Below are 5,751 nucleotides of genomic sequence, written 5' to 3' on the forward strand. Positions count from 1 at the left end.
GCCAGAGAACTTGAACCCACGCAGACACGGGGAGAACATGCAAACTAAACACAGAAAGGCCCCAGCCTGGATTCTAACCCAGGAACATCTTGCTGTGAGTGCTAACCACCACACCAATGTGTCACCCTTCACTCAAACAAATATTTATGACCCAAATGCTGACTTTAAGTAATTTTATTACAAGTAATTTTGTTACATAAGTACAATATAAAAGAAATATACATTTAATAGAATCTGGACATTTACGTGACTGATATACATTCAACCTGCACTGAGCAAAGTTTGCCACTGTAATAACCTTGGTTATGTCCCTCGGAGCTCCTTGATCCCTTTCTAATGAGAGCATCAGGTGCTTTTAGAGTCCCCGTAGGCTTGACCTCGCCTTCTGCACACCTGTTTATGTGTTATGCAGTACAGGAACACTGTGTTTTAAGCAGTGCACATATAGTGTGATATCGTTTCATGTTCTAATAAAGAAGTCCTCAGTAAATGAGACAGCATTTGGGCAAGGTGCCCAGTGGCACTTCAGTTTACAGCTTATAGGAATATTGCTTGATCAAAACAGGAGTGGTGTCTGGAAGCTCACGGCTTGCTTTAGTGCAGAAAGTCTAATGTTGTGATAATGGTGCAACTCTTAAACTGTCCAACCCTGTTCTCTAAATGACAAAAAAACCAAACAAACCATTATTTCCTAATCAGCAGTGTCATAAATGTTTAATCTAGAGTGATTATAGTTGGTCTGCCTAAACTAACAGTCCAACAGACAGTTGCTGGTGTGCCAGGACAGACAATGCTGAGTTGTCACCTGACCTACACAACTCAGCATTAACCCACATGATTAGCAAACACTACTGTCCTCCCAGTTGTCTGTGTTAACTGTAATGAGACTGCATCTCAGGCTTGTGAATGTAAAGGGCATTTATTTTTTTATTTCCTGCAGTTCATCTGGACTGTGCTCTTAAAAAAGACGTTGTGACCTCTGTCCTCTTCCCCATCCATCTTCATATGAGATTAACTACGTGGTTGTGAGGGATCAGCTTACAAAGTTTATATCCACAACAGCACGCATGCCCAATTTCAAATCTTTCTGTGTAATGTGTGAAGAAAAAAAGGATTACAGTTGCATTAACATTACTTTTTAAAAGTACTTTTGAATGCATTGTATAATGTTTCCTGCCGCTGGAACTTTATCCTATAAAAACATACTTTCCCATATAGTTACCTTGGCATTTCATTATGAAGACACATTTTTTCAGTGTTTATTGGTGGATTTGGCTGTTATTCTGTTTTAAAAACATTGCTCACAGACATCAGACACTCGATAGTTTATCAGTAGTCACTTACTGATCATATGTAGGCATTGCTAAATTAATACAGTATTATAAATTTGCCATGTTTAATTGTTTTGAAATGGCTGCAGTCTGTAATGTTGAGAGGTTTTCCTAATATTTTGGCCACCCTATTTGTTTTCATGATGATCAAAATAATTGCTTTAGCTGAGTGCCAAGTGCATATGGCATTTTCGTGGCCTATACCAAATACTTAAAAACAATCAGTATTTAGATATAATTATTTTGTCAGCTAATATTTTACTTAGAAACCGAAAGGTGAAAAGCTCAAATTTATTAATTTTCTATTATTAATGTGTTTTCATTGAATTTATGCCTGTCAAACCCAGGGTTCGTGAGCAGTCTATGGACTTGTTAATGTTTGATGGTGTGTGTTTGGTGCTGCTGTCCCTTGTTTCCCTGTGTACTGGTGTGTGTGTGTTTGTGTGTGTGTGTTGGGGGTGTCCTGGTTTTCCTGGCACGCCAGGCCTGGAGGGTTGTTCCCGTTGGAAGGCTGGACACACCCAAGGAGGAGGATGACACACCTGCAGCTGATCTGGATCGTCGGGGCGCTACATAGCAGTGTGGCTGAGAGCTCGACACTGGATTGTTGCGTGACTTCCCGTCAGTTTCTCAGCTACTGTGTGAAGTAAGTGCTGCAGTCTGCCGCTGTGTGACGGTGTTCTGACAAAACTTCCTACTTTGGCAAAACGTCCTACCGTAAGTAGTTTATGCAAATTTCTGCTGTCACAGAGTAATTCCAGCACAAATGTAAGTAGGTATGACGGTTTGCCACGTAACTTTGCCCATCAGAGTATGCTTGTAGCTCACATTCACAAAGGTAGCATGGTTTGGGACGTAATTTTACCCATCAGAGTATGTTTCTAGCTCTTATTAACAAAGGTAAGCTGATTTGCCACTGAATTCTCGCTGTAAAATTATGCTTCTAGCTCATATTCACAAAGGTAGGACGATTTGCCACTTAATTATAGCTGTTAAAGTATGCTTGTACGTCACATTTACAAAGGTAGGATGGTTTGGCACTTAATTTTACACGTCAGAGTATGTTTGTAGCTTATATTCACAAAGGTATGACGGTTCGCCAATGAATTTCGTGTTGTATGCGTAGAAAACAAGGGGTAGGATGATTTGTCAGGTAGAATGGATTCCCAGAACACCGGTACTCACGGGTGCCTTTGTGTGCGTTTCCCAGGAGGATTATCGGAAAGGAGGAAGCAGCGAACGGATTGTACACAGGGAACTGAGACACGGAGCACGGGCGCAGGGAGAAGACACGAAACGGGAGTCGGAGCACACGGGGATTTATTGTTTGCCTTTTATTTTTTACTTAACTGTAAATAAAGACACCTTTTCATCGCACAAGTCCTGCTTTTTGGGTTCTACTTTCCCATATCCCCACGGTCTGCAACCCCAGACTGTGACAATGTCCTTTGAGCTTTGTATTAAATTATCTCTTTTACAGTAATTTGAGATTTGTGGTAACAGTGCAAACATAACATGTATGTGTTACATTAGCAGACAAATTGAAAGATGTCTAACAGTTATTTTATCTTTCAGATAAGATAACCGTCAGTATGGCAAACATAATGGACTACTAGATGCCATTTAGAGGATGAAGCAGGTGCAATAGTGCCACCTCTCTGTATAATAAATTTTTTATGTCCTGTTTGTTTTGAGCTTGAATTTCGCTTTCTTTGCTCCAGATGGCAGCCGCAGCACAATCAGCCCAACAGCACCAACCAGTGTCAAAGCTGACTCACAGAAACCCTGACAATAAGAAATGACATCAGCTTAGTGCAGGAGCTTTTACCAACACACCAGAGAGGGGCACGCCAACAAAGAGAATACACTCTGTAAACAACTGCAACCTCTCCAGCAAACTAAAGTCTGGATTAAACTGATATTACTAAAAGCTTAACTAAAGCATCAATTTCACTTAGTCCTCCATATTTTCTATTTAACATAAATATATATATTTTTAGGTTTTCATCTGTAAAGTTCATTCACCCATGATGAATGTATGAATAATTGAAAGACTGTCTTAAAAAAGTCACAACTTTTAAACTATTGATTCGTGATTCTGGTTACAAATTCCTTCGTATTCCTGCACACAACATTTCATATTTAATGACTCGTTCATGTAGAAGAAATTGAAGTCATGTGAGTCAGAACATTCCTGTCATGAGGTAGAAGCTGAAATCAGTTTTGGCAAATTCACTTTTACATATCTTTTATTTTACCAGTTAAAAAGTCTCTCTGAGATTAAAAAGTCTTTTTCCAACTGAGATCTGGCAAAGACAGCAACAGAAATTGAGACAAATATAAGATAACAGTTCTATCAGCATACAGAGCTTCTGACTTTTGTCAGAACACAAAAAGTCAGTCAGTCACTTCATCTCTGTGAGCAATGAATAAAACTTTCACAACCATTTCACTTTTATCACAACATTACTTTCTCCCAGTTGAAGTAAAAAGTGTTCAGACACAAAAAATAAAATGTGAAGGATTTATTGAAACTTTACAAAACTGCTGAAATGAAGAAAAGCAAAAATGTGTATATGAATGTATACGCATCAGAAAACTGACAAAAAAATATATATATACAATCTGAGGACAGTCCAGTAAAATCCAACGACAAACTTTCAGTGGCCACTTTATTAGGTACACCTGTTCAACTGCTCAGTTATGCACACATGTCAGCAACTCAAAAAAAGGTTAGGGTTGGAGTTTAGGCACACGGATACGGTATTCAATTCAATTCAATTCAATTCAATTTTATTTATATAGCGCCAAATCACAACAAAAGTCGCCTCAAGACGCTTTATATAATACGGTAAAGACAGAGCGTCAGAATGGGGAAGAAAGGTGACTCAGCGTGGCATCGTTTTGATGCAAGACAAACTGGTTTGAGTATTTTAGAAACTGTTGACCTTTGGGGGAAATTTCCAGCACAATTATCTCTGCCTCTTGATGTCAGAGGTCAGATGACAATGGCCAACCTATTTTAAGCTGAAGGAAGACAAAAGTAACTCAGTCAAGCACTCGTTACAAACAAGGTATGCAGAAGAGCATCAATGGCCTCCACAGTCAACAGATCTCAGCAGAGCTTACAAATCTGCAGCAACCGTGTGATGTCTGGGGAATGTTTCCAGCATCTTGTTGAATCTAAGGCAACTCTGAAGGCAATAGGGGATTCAACCTTGTACTAGCATGACATGCCGTGACATGCACCTGTGACACAAGACTGGGAGCACTGAACTCTGTTTGTTGCAACTAACCCTCATCTGAGAACATATCTATATTTGCTATATTTCAGCTGAAGGACAGTTTCACAGGTGCCTCTGACAGTGCATTACAGTGTATTGTTCTTACATATATGAAAAATGTTTGAGCTATTTTTATTGAAAACAGCGTGTTTTAAAAAACAATGAGAACGGCTAACGTAGGTGGGGAAATGCTGTGCTGAGAACTGCATAAAGAGTGGTGAGAATGACTTTTCTGCTGTGAGGATTGCATCAAAGTTATTGAGAAAAACGGCAGTGTAGATCCCAGAGAAGATACAATAACACAGAGTCATAAAGATACTTACAAAACAGGAAATAAACCTGACACAAAGCCTGTTTACTAAAACCTGCTCATCAATATTACAATAAAAAAGAAGAAGAAAGAAACAGATTTTTAAAAAATCCAACTAAGTAATGTTTAGGTCTGAAAAATAATTAGGTATTAAAAAAATGAGATGAAGTTGGACAATAAACTAAAAATGTAATGAAGTATCACTTGAGATTTTTTTTAAACAGTCACTTTTAATCTTTTTTTATTTATTTATTGTTAGGTTTATTTATTGTCCATTTTATTCATCTTTTTATGTGTTTTACCGACCTTTTAAAAACTGTTATTTCTTTTCGTTTAACGTGTATTTTCTGTATGTTATTACTGTCCTTTAACTGGAAAGCACTTTTGTCAACTATGTTGTTTCTTAAAGTGTTCTATGTAAGTGCTGTCCTTCGTACTACTAAGTACTGGAAAAAATGCAAAGGTTGTAAAGGCAATAAAAGCAACTTAGATTAGCCCTTGAGCATGCATCAAGACAACTTAGATTAGATTTAGATAATTAAAACTAGGCTAGTGTTAAACAACAATAGCACTTATTATTGTTGGCGAAGTTTGGAGAAAGGTCGTTACCTTCCTGTTTAGCTCTTTTTCACTTGGTTGCCAAGGTGGCACGTCTGAAAAGCGTACCTGCGCCACACAGTAAACACTTCTCTTTTTTTTTTTTTCCTGTTTCGTGTTTTGCCAAGAGACCGGGCTGAGTAAGAGAGAGTGAGAGAGAGGGGGAGAGAAAGAGGTGTTCATTGCAGCACACACTCACTCACTTCCACTTCTCCCAGAAGAAGAGGGC

General features: G+C 38.5%; 1 long non-coding RNA gene across 1 annotated transcript; it reads left to right on the top strand.

The window, feature by feature from the left end:
* Nucleotides 1–1,700: 1,700 nt before the first annotated feature.
* Nucleotides 1,701–3,017, top strand: LOC134632366 (uncharacterized). The gene is made up of 2 exons (XR_010094500.2): nucleotides 1,701–2,048; nucleotides 2,542–3,017. It is a non-coding gene; the product is annotated as an uncharacterized LOC134632366 (long non-coding RNA).
* The last annotated feature ends 2,734 nt before the right edge of the window (nucleotides 3,018–5,751 follow it).

The sequence above is a fragment of the Pelmatolapia mariae genome, linkage group LG7 (genome assembly GCF_036321145.2).
Source record: "Pelmatolapia mariae isolate MD_Pm_ZW linkage group LG7, Pm_UMD_F_2, whole genome shotgun sequence".
NCBI lineage: Eukaryota > Metazoa > Chordata > Actinopteri > Cichliformes > Cichlidae > Pelmatolapia > Pelmatolapia mariae.